We start from the raw sequence: 16,098 nt of genomic DNA, 5'->3' as shown, positions 1-16,098 counted from the left end.
TATATTATCTAAAATATGAAAACACAATCTGTAATGCACAAGCAATAGTTATGAGTTTTTAAGTGTTTAATTTTCTGTTGGTCACATTTCTGTTGATCATACCCACCATATGATATGCAACCTATGAAGGTAATATATTGTAGTTAATGTGATTATTGAAAACAACTCAAAGGAAAGTGACCATTAATATTGAGAGTATTTTAAGAGAAATCTTTTCCTGATACAAAATTTATATTTTCTTTTGAAACTTCCTAGACTACTAACCTCTGACCTTCATGGAGTATAGTTTCATCATCTGTTGCCAGTAGGTCAACTTAGAGAACCTAAATGTGTTAAGACTAATGTCAAATAAATCATGTTTCTACCACTTTTATCACCAACTGCTCAATAAGTTCACTTATTAAAATTCACATAGCAGACATAATCTAAGAATATGATCATTAGACTATACTTACAACACTCAGATATTTTAATCACACATTCAGGATAGCAAGATATCAGGAGACATAAAAATATGCATAATTCCAAGATTACTAGTGACAGATCATGGGTATCTTCTTTTTCTGCCAGATTCAATATATCAATATATGAGGTGTTAGCCACAACTCACTAGCAAAAAAAAAAAGACTAGAAGACTCTCTCAGCCACAGACATTTGTATTATATACTAGTTAGAAATTAACCTTTTTGGGGGGAACTGAATTTTATTGTGATAGGTAACTAGTGTGACCTGTTGAGTAAGGAGAACTGCATTCTCCAGTTAATCAAACAATTTCTTAGTTGCATCTGTGAATAAAACTTATATTACAAGTGAAACATCTGTCTTGGTTTGGGTTGATTTAAGGTTCTGGTGAGGAACTGCTAGCTTCTTACTTTAGTCTCTTAGTGTAACACTTATGGAGTAGAGAGGACAAGGGAATCCCTGGTTTATTTCATACAGGCACTAACACAATTCATCAAGGCTCTACAATCATGGGCTAATTATTCCTCAAAAATATTCTGAATACCTATAGCTCATTTAACATCATCACCCCAATGTAGAATGGATTTTATCTCATGAAATTGGAGAGAATCACTTATTCTGTTGTATCTCATAATCAAATTAATTTAAATTAAGTCTTTGTTTTGAATTGTTGGTTAATTCATCAGAAAATGAGAACATTTTGGGTTCTACTTACTTAATTTATTTCAAGTCCTTAATTTAGATTTTTTATTTTATTTTATTCATTTTATTTTACAATACCATTCAGTTCTACATATCAGCCACGGGTTCCCCTATTCTCCCCCCTCCCACCCCCTCCACTTACCCCCAGCATACCCCCCATTCCCACCTCCTCCAGGGCAAACCCTCCCCGGAGGACTGCAATCAACCTGGTAGACTCAGTCCAGGCAGGTCCAGTCCCTTCCTCCCAGACTGAGCCAAGTGTCCCTGCATAAGCTCCAGGTTTCAAACAGCCAACTCATGCACAGAACACAGGACTTGGTCTCACTGCCTAGTTGCCTCCCAAACTGATCAAGCCAATCAACTGTCTCACCTATTCAGAGGGCCTGATCCAGCTGGGGGCCCCTCAGTCTTTGGTTCATAGTTCATGTGTTTCCATTCATTTGGCTATCTTTTTTCAATAATTGAGTAAAACCGAAATTTATTATAAGCCACAGTCGTCCTAGAGACCTCCATGCTATATATATAGCCTCTATGGTTCTATGGGTTGTGGTCTGATTGTTCTTTATTTTATATCTTAGAATCCATTTATGAGTGAGTACATACTATGACTGTCTTTCTGGGTTTGGGTTACCTCACTCAGGATGATTTTTTCTAGTTCCATCCATTTGCCTGCAAATTTCATGCTTTCATTGTTTTTCTCTGCTGAGTAGTACTCCATTGTGTATATGTACCACATTTTTTTCATCCATTCTTCCATTGACAGGCATCTAGGTTGTTTCCAGGTTCTGGCTATTACAAATAGTGCTGCTATGAACATAGCTGAGCATGTATCTTTATGGTATGAATCAGCATTCCTTGGGTATATGCCAAAGAGTGGGATGGCTGGGTCTTGAGGTAGTTTGATTCCTAATTTTCTGAGAAACCGCCATACTGATTTCCACAGTGGTTGTACAAGTTTACATTCCCACCAACAGTGGAAGAGTGTTCCCTTTGCTCCACATCCTCTCCAACATTGACTGTCATTGGTGTTTTTGATCGTAGCCATTCTGACAGGTGTAAGGTGGTATCTCAGAGTCGTTTTGAGTTGCATTTCTCTGATGATTAAGGATGTTGAGCATTTCTTTAAATGTCTTTCAGCCATTTGTGTTTCTTGTTTTGTGAATTCTCTGTTTAGCTCTTTAGCCCATTTTTTAATTGGACTGTTTAGTATTTTGATGTCTAGTTTCTTGAGTTCTTTATATACTGTGGAGATCAAATCTGTCAGATGTGGGGTTGGTGAAGATCTTTTCCCATTCTGTTGGCTGTCTTTTTGTCTTATTGACTGTGTCTTTTGCCCTGCAAAAGCTTCTCAGTTTCGAGAGGTCCCATTTATTAATTGTTGTGCTCAGGGTCTGTGCTGTTGGTGTTTTATTTAGGAAATGGTCTCCAGTGCCAATGCGTTCAAGAGTGCTTCCTACTTTCTTTTCTATTAAGTATAGTGTAACTGGATTTAGGTTCAGGTCTTTGATCCACTTGGACTTGAGTTTTGTGCATGGTGACAGATATGGATCTATTTGTCATCTTTTACATATTGAGATCCAGTTTTGGCTCCTTTGTCGAAAACCAGGTGTTCATATGTGCATGGATTAATGTCAGGGTCTTCAATTTGATTCCATTGGTCCATATGTCAGTTTTTAATCCAGTATCAAGCTGTTTTTATTACTATTATCTCTATAGTAGAGTTTGAGGTCAGGGATGGTGATGCCTCCAAAGGTTGCTTTATCGTATTGGATTCTTTTAGCTATCCTGGGTCTTTTGTTTTTCCATATGAAGTTGAGTATTTTTCTTTCCAAGTCTGTGAAGAATTGTGTTGGGATTTTGATGGGATTGCATTGAATCTGTAGATTGCTTTCGGTAAGATTGCCATTTTTACTATGTTAATCCTACCTATCCATGAGCATGGGAGATCCTTCCATTTTCTATCTTCTTCAATTTCTTTCTTTAGAGATTTAAAGTTCTTATCAAAAAGGTCCTTCACTTGTTTAGTTAGTGTTATCCCAAGGTATTTTATATTATTTGTGGCTATTGTAAAGGGTGATGTTTCTCTGACTTCGTTCTCAGCCCTTTTATCATTTGTGTATAGGAGGGCTACTGATTTTTATGAGTTGATCTTGTATCCTGCCACTTTACTGAAGGAGTTTATCAGCTGTAGGAGTTCCCTGGTAGAGTTTTTTGGGGTCACTTATGGATACTATCATATCATCTGCAAATAGTGAAAGTTTGACTTCTTCCTTGCCAATTTGTATCCCTTTGATCTCCTTTTGTTGTCTTATTGCTCTAGCTAGAACTTCTAGTACTATATTGAATAAATATGGGGAGAGTGGACAGCCTTGTCTTGTTCCTGAATTTAGTGGTAACGCTTTGAGTTTCTCTCCATTTAATTTGATGTTTGCTGTTGGCTTGCTATAAATTGCTTTTATTATGTTTAGAAATGTTCCTTGTATTCCTGATCTTTCTAAGACCTTTATCATGAAGGGGAGTTGGATTTTGTCAAAGGCTTTTTCAGCGTCTAAGGAGATGATCATGCTGTTTTTTTTTCTTTCAGTTTGTTTATATGGTGTATTACATTGACTGATTTTCATATGTTGAACCATCCTTGCATCCCTGGGATGAATTCTACTTGGTGGTGATGGATAATTATTTTGATGTATTCTTGGATTTGGTTTGCCAATATTTTGTTGAGTATTTTTGCATCAATGTTCATGAGGGAGATTGGTCTGTAGTTCTCTTTCTTTGTTGCATCTTTGTGTGGTTTGGGTATCAGGGTAATTGTAGCCTCATAAAAAGAATTTGGTAGTGTTCCTTCTGTTTCTATTGTGTGGAACACTTTGAAGAGTATTGGTATTAGTTCTTCTTTGAAAGTCTGGTAGAATTCTGCACTGAAACCATCTGGTCCTGGGCTTTTTTTGGTTGGGAGACTTTTGATGACTGTTTCTATTTCTTTAGGGGTTATTGGTCTATTTAAATGGTTTATCGGGTCTTGATTTAATTTTGGTATGTGGTATTTATCCAGAAAATTGTCCATTTCTTCCTGGTTTTCCATTTTTGTGGAGTACAGGTTTTTGAAGTATGATCTGATGATTCTCTGGATTTCCTCATTGTCTGTTGTTATTTCTCCCTTTTCATTTCTGATTTTGTGAATTTGGGTGCTCTCTCTTTGCCTTTTGGTTAATTTGGCTAGGGGTTTGTCTATATTGTTGATTTTTTTCAAAGAACCAACTCTTTGTTTCATTGATTTTTTGTATTGTTCTCTTGTTTTCTATTTCGTTGATTTCAGCCCTCAGTTTGATTATTTCCTGGCATGTATTTCTCCTGGGTGAGTTTGTTTCTTTTTGTTCTAGAGCTTTCAGTTGTGCTGTTAATTCATTGGTATGGGATTGCTCCATCTTCTTTATGTGTGCATTTAGAGCTATGAATTTTCCTCTTAGCACTGCTTTCATAGTGTCCCATAAGTTTGGGTTTGTTGTTCTTTCATTGAATTCTAGGAAATCTTTAATTTCTTTCTTTATTTCTTCCTTGACCCATTGATGTTTCAGGTGGGCATTATTCAGTTTCCACGAGTTTGTGGGTTTTCTATAGTTTTTGTTGTTGTTGTGGTCTAACTTTAAAGCATGGTGGTCTGATAAGATACAGGAGGTTATTCCAATTTTTTTTTGTATCTGTTGAGATTTGTTTTGTGTCCAAGCATGTGGTCAGTTTTTGAGAAGGTTCCATGGGGTGCTGAGAAGAAGGTATATTCTTTTGTGTTAGGATGGAATGTTCTGTAGATATCTATTAAGTCCATTTGAGTCATAATATCTGTTAGGTCCTTTATTTCTTTGTTAAGTTTCAGTCTGGTAGATCTGTCTTTTGGTAAGAGTGGTGTGTTAAAATCTCCCACTACTAATGTGTGGGGTTTGATGTGTGTTTTAAACTTTAGCAGTGTTTCTTTTATGAATGTGGGTGCTTTTGTATTTGGAGCATAAATGTTTAGAATCGAGACTTCATCTTGGTGGATTTTTCCTTTGATAAATATGGAATGTCCATCCTGATCTCTTTTGATTGATTTTAGTTTGAGGTCTATTTTACTAGATATTAGGATAGCTACACCAGCTTGTTTCTTGGGTCCATTTGTTGGAAAGCCTTTTCCCAGCCCTTTACTCAGAGGTAGTGCCTGTTTTTGAAGTTAAGGTGTGTTTCTTGTATGCAGCAGATGGATGGGTCCTGTTTTCTTATCCATTCTGTTAGCCTGTGTCTTTTTATAGGTGAGTTGAGACCATTGATATTGATGGATATTAATGACCAGTGATTGTTAATTCCTGTTATTTTTTGTGGTTGTGTTGTGTTGTCCTTCTTTGGTGTATGTTGGTGTGGGATTATCTATTGCTTCATTTTTCATGGATGTGCTTAGCTTCTTTGGGTTGGATTTTCCCTTCTAGTGCGTTCTGTAGGGCTGGGTTTGTGGACAGGTATTGATTAAATCTGGTTTTATCCTGGAATATTTTGTTTACTCCGCCTATGGTGATTGAGAGTTTTCCTGGGTATAATAGTCTGGGTTGGCATCTGTGGTCTCTTAGTGTCTGCATGAGATTTGTCCATGATTTTCTAGCTTTCATTGTCTCTATTGAGAAGTCTGGTGTTATTCTGATGGGTTTGCTTTATATGTTACTTGTTCTTTTTCCTTTGTGGCTCTTAATATTTTTTCTTTGTTCTGTGTGTTTAGTGTTTTGATTATTATGTGGCGAGGGGACTTTTTTTTTTTTTTGGATCCAGCCTATTCGGTGTTCTATAAGCTTCTTGTATCTTCATAGGTATTTCTTTCTTTAGGTTAGGAAAGTTTTCTTCTATGATTTTATTGAATATATTTTCTGTGCCTTTGAGTTGGTATTCTTCTCCTTCTTCTATCCCTATTATTCTTAGTTTTGGTCTTTTCATGGTGTCTCAAATTTCCTGGACATTTTGTGTTACAACTTTTTTGTCTTTAGTGTTTTCTTTGACTGACAAATCTATTTTCTCTATTGTGTCTTCAGTGTCAGAGATTCTCTGTTCCATCTCATGCAATCGGTTGGTTATGCTTGTTTCTGTAGTTCCTGTTCATTTAGTCAGGATTTCTATTTCCAGCATTCCCTTAGCATGTGTTTTCTTTATTGTCTCAAATTCATTTTTCAGATCTTGGAATGTTTCTTTCATCTGTTTAATTGCTTTTTCTTGGCTTTCTTTGATTTCTTCCCATTTTTTGTTCTTTTTTCTTCCATTTCTTTAAGGGAGTTTTTTATTTCCTCTTTAATGGAGTTTTTCATTTCCTCTTTAAGGGAATTTTTTATTTCCTCTTTAAGGGAATGTTTTATTTATTCTTTAAGGGCCTCTATCATATTCTTAAAGTAATTTTTAGGGTTGATTTCTTCTGTCTTGGTATGTTCAGGTCTTGCAGGTGTAGAATCACTAGGTTCTGATGTTGCCATATAGGTCTTTATGTTGTTGCCTGTATTTTTGCACTGGCGTCTACTCATCTCTTCCTCTGCTCGGTGCAGGTGGTGTCTGTGTCTGAGAGTGCCTCCCTTGTTCTAATTTTTAGTCTTGGTTCAGTAGGAGTTCTTGGTTAATTTGGTGCTATTGGGCTATTTCTTCAGGGGCAGTTGATTTCAGTCGGTGAAGTATATACTTATAATTCTGGTGATCTGGTTTGGTGGCTGGGCAGCGCCTTCTTCTGTGTTCCCAGGTCACGTTTTGTTCATTTGTCAACTCTTCAGCTGATCTTGTTTCTTCAGACTTCAAACTATAGGGATCTGAATCCTCTCCCGGGTGGATTTCAGTTGAGCGGGGTAGTCTCACCAACACCTCCAAGTTGTTGGGTTTTGCAGGATCAGCAGCTGGGCCCTGGGTTGTCCTCAGATGGAGTGTTCAGATTCGTTCTGGTTCTGTCCCATGGAGATAGCTTCTTCCCTGGGTGTTGGGGTTAGAGGCGTCCCTGTTCCCAGATTTTGATTAAGAGTTTGTGAAAACTAGCTCTTCAGAGGGTAATAGCTCTGTTTCTGGTCTTTATCGTGACTGTATTTTGGCTGTCACCTGCTGTGCCTGCCTGCCTCCACTCTGGGCCTGCCTGCCTCTGCCAGGTCAGTCTACCTCTATGGGTTGCCCTCGGGCCTGTGTATCTCTGCCAGCTGCCGCCTCGGGCCTACCTGCCTCTGCTTGTCGCTGCTGCGGTGCCTGTCTACCTCTGTGACCGCCGCTGGGCCTCTATGTCTCGGCAGGCTGCCGCTGGGCCTGTATGACCCTGTCGGCCACCGCCGGGCCCATCTACCTCTATGGGCCGCTGCCAAGCCTGTATGTCTCTGCCGGCTGCCTCCACGGGCCTACGTGCCTCTGCTTGTCACTGCTGCCATGCCTGTCTACCTCTGTGGGCTGCCGCCAGGCCTGTATCTGGCTCAGTTTTCTTAAGAAGGAATACCATCCATCATGGAAAGGAAACCATGGCAACAGGAGTATGAGGCATTTTGTCCCATTGGGTCTGCCATCAGGAAGCAGAGAGCCCTTACTTTAGAATTTATTTTCTTCCTATCAAAAGACTACTTTTTAGGGGGCTGGAGAGATGGCTCAGAGGTTAAGAGCACTGGCTGTTCTTCCAGAGGACCTGAGTTCAATTCCCAGCACCCACATGGTGGCTCACAACCATCTGTAATGAGATCTGGTGCCCTCTTCTGGCATGTAGGCAAACACTGTATACATAATAAATAAATCTTTAACAAAAAAAAAAAAAAAGACTACTTTTTAGATTTGAGGTTTACTATTTTTAATTATAAGCAATTTAGGGAGTTCTACCCACTGTTCACCCATATATATCCTTAGAAACAAAGCAAGGACTAATCCACTGTGTAAAATGCAGTTTTAAAGTAGCATCTGATCCCTTGTATTTCTCTCATCTCTATTCTCTATGCATTAATACAAGCCTAGCCTCAAAAATTGAAATTTAGTTAAAACTGTTATACCAATTTTAGGTGACTAATGGCTACAGGCATATTTTCATGGAACACTGAGTTCCAATTGTAATCTGGATTCATTATTCAAGGATAATTTTCTTTATAAAATTCAAGTTATAAAATTAAACATGCTTCTTGTTAATCCTATGCTATAAAAGTAAAATGGGCAGGTCCCAGTCCCACTGCCTGGATGCCTCCCAAACAGATCAAGCTAATCAACTCAGTGCATGTGCTGACTGTTTGGAACCTGGGGCTTATACAGGGACACTTGGCTCAGCCTGGGAGGAGGGGACTGGACCTGCCTAGACTGAATCTACCAGGTTGAACTCAATCCTCAGGGGAGTCTTTGCCATAGAGGAGATGGGAATGGGGGGTGGACTGGAGGGAAGGCAGGGGGGCGGAAGGGGGGAGAACAAGGGAATCTATGGCTGACATGTAAAATTAAATTACATTATAAAATAAAAAAGTAAAATGGAAATAATATTATAAAACTGTGTTGTCTGCAGTGCCTTCAGAGATGACCCTGAGTTCATTCTATGTATCTGCTACACATATTGTGCTTTTTTAATGGAAACTCTTAAGAAAAAGATACACACTTGCTCACTGGCTAACAATTACAGGGAACACTGCTTGACACAGATTAGATCAGGGAATTCCATTGGCTCTGAATTTTGCATGGCGTTTCAAGTATATCTTGATGTTTCCTTACTTAGATTGATGATGCAGATATTGTGACCTTGCAAGAGAGAAGGAAGAGGTGCTCAAGAGGTGGATCAGCAGTTAAAAGTGAGTCCTGTTCCTTAAGAGGACCTGAATTCTTCTCCTAGCCATTATAACCATAACCATGTTAGGCTTTTCACAATCACCAGACACAACAGTCTTATTGGTCTGATGTCTCTGACCTCCACAGACACCTGTATTCACCTGTTCATAACTCCCCACACACATTCACTCAATTACTTTAAAAGTATTTTTTCATATAATAATGTAGTTTGAACATGTTCTTTATTTTTTACCCTCTCTGAACTCATCATTATCCCAACCACCTTCATATATACACCCAATATTTCTCTTTTCTGAAGAAGAAGAAGAAGAAGAAGAAGAAGAAGAAGAAGAAGAAGAGGAAGAGGAATGAGACAAATAACAACAAGCAAAACAACAAAAAATGAGAATCAAAACACACACATTAAGTCTAAAAAAAACTAAACCAAAAAAGCAAAAAAAAATCAGTAAGCTAAAAATAGTAGCAAAATGATGCTAAAATCACACAACATTTTGAAAAATGAAGTCTGTTTTGTGGTGGCCAAATATTCATGGCATTGGAATATGCCCTGAAGTATGACAAATACATCCAGTGAAACTACTTTGTAGAAAACTGATAGTTTCTTTCCTATCAGATATCAATTGCAAATGGATTCTTGTTTTGAGGTGAGAACTTGTGTCCACTTCCTCTTGTCAGGTCTACAATTTTGTTTTGAACCTGCACATGTCATGTGAATGCTGTCACAGTCCATGTGAATATGTGAATATGTGTGTGTGTGTGTGTGTGTGTGTGTGTGTGTGTGTGTGTGTGAATTCAGATATATATATATATCTCCTCTTGTGTCTGGAAGACACTATTTCCATGGTGTCATCAACTACTTCTATCTTTTATAATTTTTCTACCTCTTCTTTGGCATAAATCCTTGAGGCCTTGGGTGAGGAGTTATTAAAGATATTCAATTTAAGACTGAGGGTTCCAAAGTGTCTCATTCTTACAGCAGCTGTGCAGTATGCTAGCATATGACACATATACTTTATATTGAAAATAAAATGAAGCAAAAGAGGAATTGAAAATGAGAAACTTTATGAAATAATTTACTAGTTTTTTTTTTTTAAAAATACTATAAATAGTAAATATTGCAGGGGAAATAAGTATCATAAATTATGAATCTAGCATTTTTATTTCATGTAATTAAATTAAGCTTTTGTTATAAAATGAATTTGTAAGGTATGTTGAGGAAAAAGAAAATGGGGAACTATACATCACAACCTCAACATTTGTGATTTAGTGAGCACCAGCATTTTGGATACATATTTTATAAATACCATATTCTTCGATGTTTTCTGAGTTCATTGGTGGTCCTTCTATTTTTTAGATTTAAAGAAAATATTTTTGTATGTGATTTGTGCCTGTGAATAGATATGTGTATGTAAGCACAAGTATTCACAGGGGCAAGAAGAATGGGTTAAGTCTGAGAGTAGAATTATAGGTGGATATGAACTTCCTGAAATAAGTTCTAAGAAGCAAACTTGGGTTCTCTGTAAGAGTATTATGCATTCTCAAGCCCTGAGCCATCTCTTCATCCCAGTTTCTGTGTTCTTTAGCAATCATATAAACTTTTTTACAATTCCAAAAAGAAAAGACAGAAAAATAACAATGAAGATTCCTCAGATTATTTTTTGACTTAAACAGCAAATGACTACTGAATGATCATTATAAGAAAATGATCCCCATTTACTTATATTATATGAAACTGAATATGAAAGATACTGAGAATGCACAGTTAGTAACAAAGAGACAGAAAATTCCCATCAGAAAAGTTAGAGGACAATAGCTAATGGATAAAGTTTTTTTTTTAAATAAGTCATAAGCATGATATAAACTTCTTCACCTCTTTCTATCACCCAAATTCATATGACAGGTAGAGTTAACATAGTTAGTTTGTTAATTGAAAATATAAAAAAATTCTACCCATCAAGATGTGTGAAATTAATACTAAAGTCTTATTTTGGGGACTGCTCATGTGTCTGTTGATATAGGAAAGAAGAAAAATAATAGATAATTGAATCTACTTTAATCCAATAAATAATTTTTATTTTCAAAATATTTTACATTAGTATGAATTTTAGATGATTGATACAAATTTAAAGTTAATTTTGTTACATTATATGTATTTTTACTCAAGTTTTTGTGTTTATGTAGCTCATTTGAAAATGTATAATTAAGAAATGTAGGCTATAGTCACCCATAACTATCAAACATATAGTCAGGTTAGTTAGGTTTTCAAGGTCATACAGAGATATTTTTCAAAAATATTGGTAAACTTCAAGCACTTCAAAGATCTACAGAATATGGCATTTAAAAGGTATAATAACCTAAGTCTTTTCATGATAGTGAGATATGTCTGATCCTTGCAGTATCAGTCTACTTCAACAAAGATGATGGGCATCAAAAAAGCTCCTTATGGAGTTTGTTTTCTTTGTGACAAAGCTAAACATGTGGACAAAGAAACTGCCCTTGCCTCAGTTGCTAACAGTTACTGTCCAAACTGGATGAGGAGGACACAAAAAATGTGACCACTGAACTTGGCCAAGACAAGGTAGGACAGTCCTTCAGAATTCCATGCTTCACAGGAAGATCTTTCAGATATTCTAGGCCTGTGGATCAAAGGTGGATTCCCCAACATCACAGAGGAACTTTGGGTGACTCTCCATGCAGCACAATATCCCTGTCATTAGCTAACATTTAACCTTCTTCAGGTCTTTGATGAAGTTGAAGACTAGATAGTTATATAGTTACTTAGTTATGATAAAAGTTAAATTAAATATGAAACTTAAGACTCGCCAAGATAAAATGGATAATTAAATGTTTTCTCTGATTTTGTCAAATACAAACAGACTGCGTATTGTAACTGTAATTCTTACTTGATATCTGTTTTTGTTGATTATAATCATACTGCATTAAAGTTAAAACCTTCCTTTTTTAGTTAGACAAAGAGGGGGAAATGCTGTGGAATAATCCTCTTGCATACTGCAAAGATTTCTCACTGGAATTGGTTTAATAAAATGCTGATTGGCCAGTAGCCAGGCAAGAAGTATAAATGGGGTAATTAAACTAAGGGTGGTGGGAAAGAGAAGGGTAGAATCAGGAGTCACCAGCCAGATAGAGATGGAGCAGGGGATGAATGTGCCATGCTAAGAAAGATAGCACCACATGACAAAGCATAAACAAAAATATGGGTTAATTTAAATGTAAGAGTTAGCTATATCAAGCCTGAGTTACTGGCCAAGCATTTATAATTCATATTCAGCCTCTGAGTCAGTTATTTGGGACTAGGCACTCAGGACAGAAAATGTCAGTTTACCATCTGTAAGTATTTGAGCACGAATACTTCTTCATTATTACTCTCTTAACCACCAACTTCTCATTCAAAACAGAGCATCCCAGTATTGTATGACATTTTTGCACTCATTTAGAATGGCAATCACTCAAAATTCTAGTAAGAGCTATTCAAGTGAATCTTAAACTTAGTTTATCAGTAAGCAGTTGCAATTTAATTGGTGCATTTGCAATTATTATTGCAAATTATATTCTATAATATACAAAACTTATATCTAACACAAAAATGTATTGGTCCATGTACACAGTAAAAAAAGTGAGGATTTAGTATTAAAACATAAAAATGCTAATGATAAAGCAATACTGGATCAGAAAAATGAACTCCATGTAGTGTACTTAATCTAGTAAAAAAATTTTTTTCAGAGGTAGAAGTCTATCCAATTTTTGATAGTATTTTTGTTTTATCATTGCACTGTAGTGATGTAAAATACTTGGTTTTGTCATCCTACAGAAAGAATGTTCAGAATTCTTTGCAGTATATTTGACATTTTCCTGCAAGTCTAAAATGATTTCAACATAACAAGTTAAAAAAAAACCTTTCAGGATTTGGACAGCTTTTGTTAGAAAATATATTATGCTGAGCTATTATTTGTTTTCCATGGCTTTCCCCCATATATTCTAGTTATATCCCCTGGGAAACTACCAGAGTTAATACCTTCACTGTGATGGAGTGCTTCAGATATTTGAATGGACTTACCACCTTTCCAAAATGTTAACTTTTCCAACTTAAAGATTCTCTAGTCCTTCCGTTTTTATCACATGAAAGGATATTATTAACTTCACCTTCCCATCACATTTTCTGCAGAAGGGAAGTTGCAGGATCCACAGTGTTGTCAAGACCCTTCTTGACATTTCAGGCACACATACTTGACAGAAATGGTTCCTGTTGCAGACCCTCAGTGGCTAGGCCAGCCATCAGTCTCCATCAACTGTCAGACCTAGCTAGTGACAAGAGTTTCCTGGCAGCTGGTGAAACCGACAGTGACAGCTTATGTTAATGTCAGCACCTCCTCTAAGTAGAAATTTCTGGCAGCAGTCAGGACAGTTTAAATTACCACTGAGCTGACTAGTGTGTCTGAGATACCTCTTACATCCTTAGTGTTGCTGTAATAATGCACTTAGGCAGACTCACTCTTTCATGGATTCCTGGAGAGAAATTTCACATCACTGTGAAAACTACCATCAAAATTTGCTTGACTCTCCATAACAAGAAGATATAGATTGTATGACCTAGAAAGACACTTTTTTTTCTCTCTCTCTCTCATTCTAGGTGTGAAATTATTTGATTTCCAGAGATGACACTCTTCTTGTTTTCTTCAGTTCTATTATGTTAATATTGTCAACATTTTAGTATTACTTCATAAGGCCTTTCCTCAGTGTGCTCAGAGAGAGAAAGATGGTGAAAAGTAAAAGAATAGATGGCTGTATAAACGGCTGACTGGATGGATGGATGGATGGGTGGGTGGGTGGGTGGATGGATGGATGGATGGAAGGAGGGAGAGAGAGATTCTTCTATTATAGCTGCTTCTTTGTAATTTTTCTATTTAAAAGTAGGAATATTGGGAGATGGAGAGAAAGCTCAATGACTAAGATCAATACATGTTCTTTCAGAGGACTAGATATCATTTCTCAGCATCCATATTTGGTGTTTTACAACTTGCTCTAATTCCAGCATTGGGCAAATAGAAACTGCTTTCTGTCCTTCTCAAACACCCCCATTCCAGACCTCACAATCACACACAGCCACTAAATAATAAAAATAAACATTTAAGGGCTGGAGAGATAGCTCAGCACTTAAGAGAACTGACTGCTCTTCTAGGGATCCCAGGTTCAACTCTCAATACCCGCATGACAGCTCACAACTGTCTGTAACTGTAGGATCCAGCACCCTCACACAGACTATATATAAATTAAAAATAAATAAATTTGAAAATTAAAAAAAATAACCATTTTGATCCATGGCTCATCCATACATTTACATGAGATGTTCTGTAGTTTAAGTTTTCTCAAGATCAAGCAAAAAAAAGAGTTCATCTCAGAAAAGATAATACCTATGTCTCACTTTTGACATTTACATAAGAATATAGACATTGTAAATTAGATTTGCTGTTGAAATGAACTTAGATTTTAACATTATTGGAATCATAAATCTCCATTTGGCTTATGAAAATCACATTCCCTCTGTAGGGGCTGGGAACAGAACCCAGTGAATGTGCTTTGTTTTCCCTTAATTTTTTTAAGTCAAGACCTTCTCAGGTGATCGGACTGATCAGTGTCTTTCAGAACATCTTTTTATCAACTTTTGCTTTAGGAACAGGTTAAAAATCTCTCAATTGTTAAAGCTCCTCTTAATTGTTTTTATTTATATTTTTTATTTCCATTTCATTTTAAGTTTTCTTTCAACTTTTCACTTTTTTATAAGCAATTGAGAGGCACAAAGCTGAATGTTGAGTATTTCTTAGAAATTTCCTCTTGTATTTGCTGTATTTTGTCATTCACTCATAGTTTTAAAGTCTAGGACTAGGACACAGTCCTAGGACACAGTCTAGGACTGTGACATAGTTTATTTATCTTGAATAAGGAATTGATATTATAGTTGGAATTATTGTTTCCACTTATCAGATAAATCTTTCCAGATTTCCTCACTATAACTTATAAAACTAGTGTGTCTACCAATACTTTAAACTCATCTAAACTATACTGCTAAATTCCAAAGTGCCGTCCAAATTTTTAGAGACTCCTTTGCTAAAAAAAAAAAAAAGTCATTTATTAGTCAGGATTCTACAAATAAATAGCACAATAAAAAATGCATAGACCCAGATCCAGAGCCAGACTAGGAAATTTCTATGCCATTTTCTTTTGAGAATGTAACATATTAGTAGTGCACTCATATCATTCCAGTTCCTTTTACTTCTACCCTCCTTCTTCCTAGTTCCCTCTGCTTCCTCTCAAATTCAAGATATTTACATCTTGACTTATTCACATCCATGAGTATATTGATATAGATAGATGATAAGTATGTGGATATATGATAAACAGGTACAGATAGATAGACAGATGATAGATAGATAGACAGACAGAGAGACAGATAGATAGAAAGTTTGATTGATTGATAGATGAATGGATGGACAGATAGAAGGATGGTTTGACGGACAGACAGACAGATATATAGACACACACAGATGGATAGAAATAAATTTAAACTACAGGGTATACTCACTGTTGCTCCCACGTATGTACATGGCTGACAACTTTGGAGTGGATAACTTATCATGGATTTGTCTTTGGAGAAAATGCTTTTCCTCTGTCACCAAAGTGACAAGATATCACCCACCAATGTCTATGTCATCCTAGAAGCAGAAAAGACAAATGATCTGTACATGCCAATCTAGAAGATAACAGTTGAGGTAGCTTCTTAAAACTCAAAAACAATTAATGTTTCAGCTTAATAAACAAATTCCTCAGTCCCAGCAGTGAATCAGTAGGAGTTCCTTCTTCATAAGAGGATGAGGCATTTTGTATTATTTAGATACTTACTTTAATGAATATTATTGAAATTAAGAATTGCAATTCGTCAATGAGTCAAATTATTTAAATGCTATTCACCTCCTCAAGTTGACATGGTTATTATATTGGAGCAAGTATATGGGTCAGATAAATAGAAACAAAAATTAATCATAACATCCATGCCATGGACAATTGTTTTGGCTAATGAAAATTCTCTGAACAAAGTAGTCATGCTTATTTAGTAACCCATCTTTAGAAAACAATTCAAGT

The 16,098-nt window shown here is 36.4% G+C and overlaps 1 long non-coding RNA gene across 1 annotated transcript; it reads right to left on the bottom strand.

Annotated features, from left to right (window-relative positions):
* Positions 1 to 215: 215 nt before the first annotated feature.
* LOC121822911 (uncharacterized) lies at positions 216 to 15,659 on the bottom strand. Its single transcript, XR_006064221.2, has 3 exons — positions 15,542 to 15,659; positions 8,764 to 8,895; positions 216 to 323 (listed from the first exon to the last, which is right to left on the bottom strand). It is a non-coding gene; the product is annotated as an uncharacterized LOC121822911 (long non-coding RNA).
* Between the last annotated feature and the right edge of the window lie 439 nt (positions 15,660 to 16,098).

The sequence above is a fragment of the Peromyscus maniculatus genome, chromosome 15 (assembly GCF_049852395.1).
Source record: "Peromyscus maniculatus bairdii isolate BWxNUB_F1_BW_parent chromosome 15, HU_Pman_BW_mat_3.1, whole genome shotgun sequence".
NCBI lineage: Eukaryota > Metazoa > Chordata > Mammalia > Rodentia > Cricetidae > Peromyscus > Peromyscus maniculatus.
Note: the sequence above shows the minus strand (reverse complement) of the source record. Positions and strands in the feature narration are given on the sequence as shown.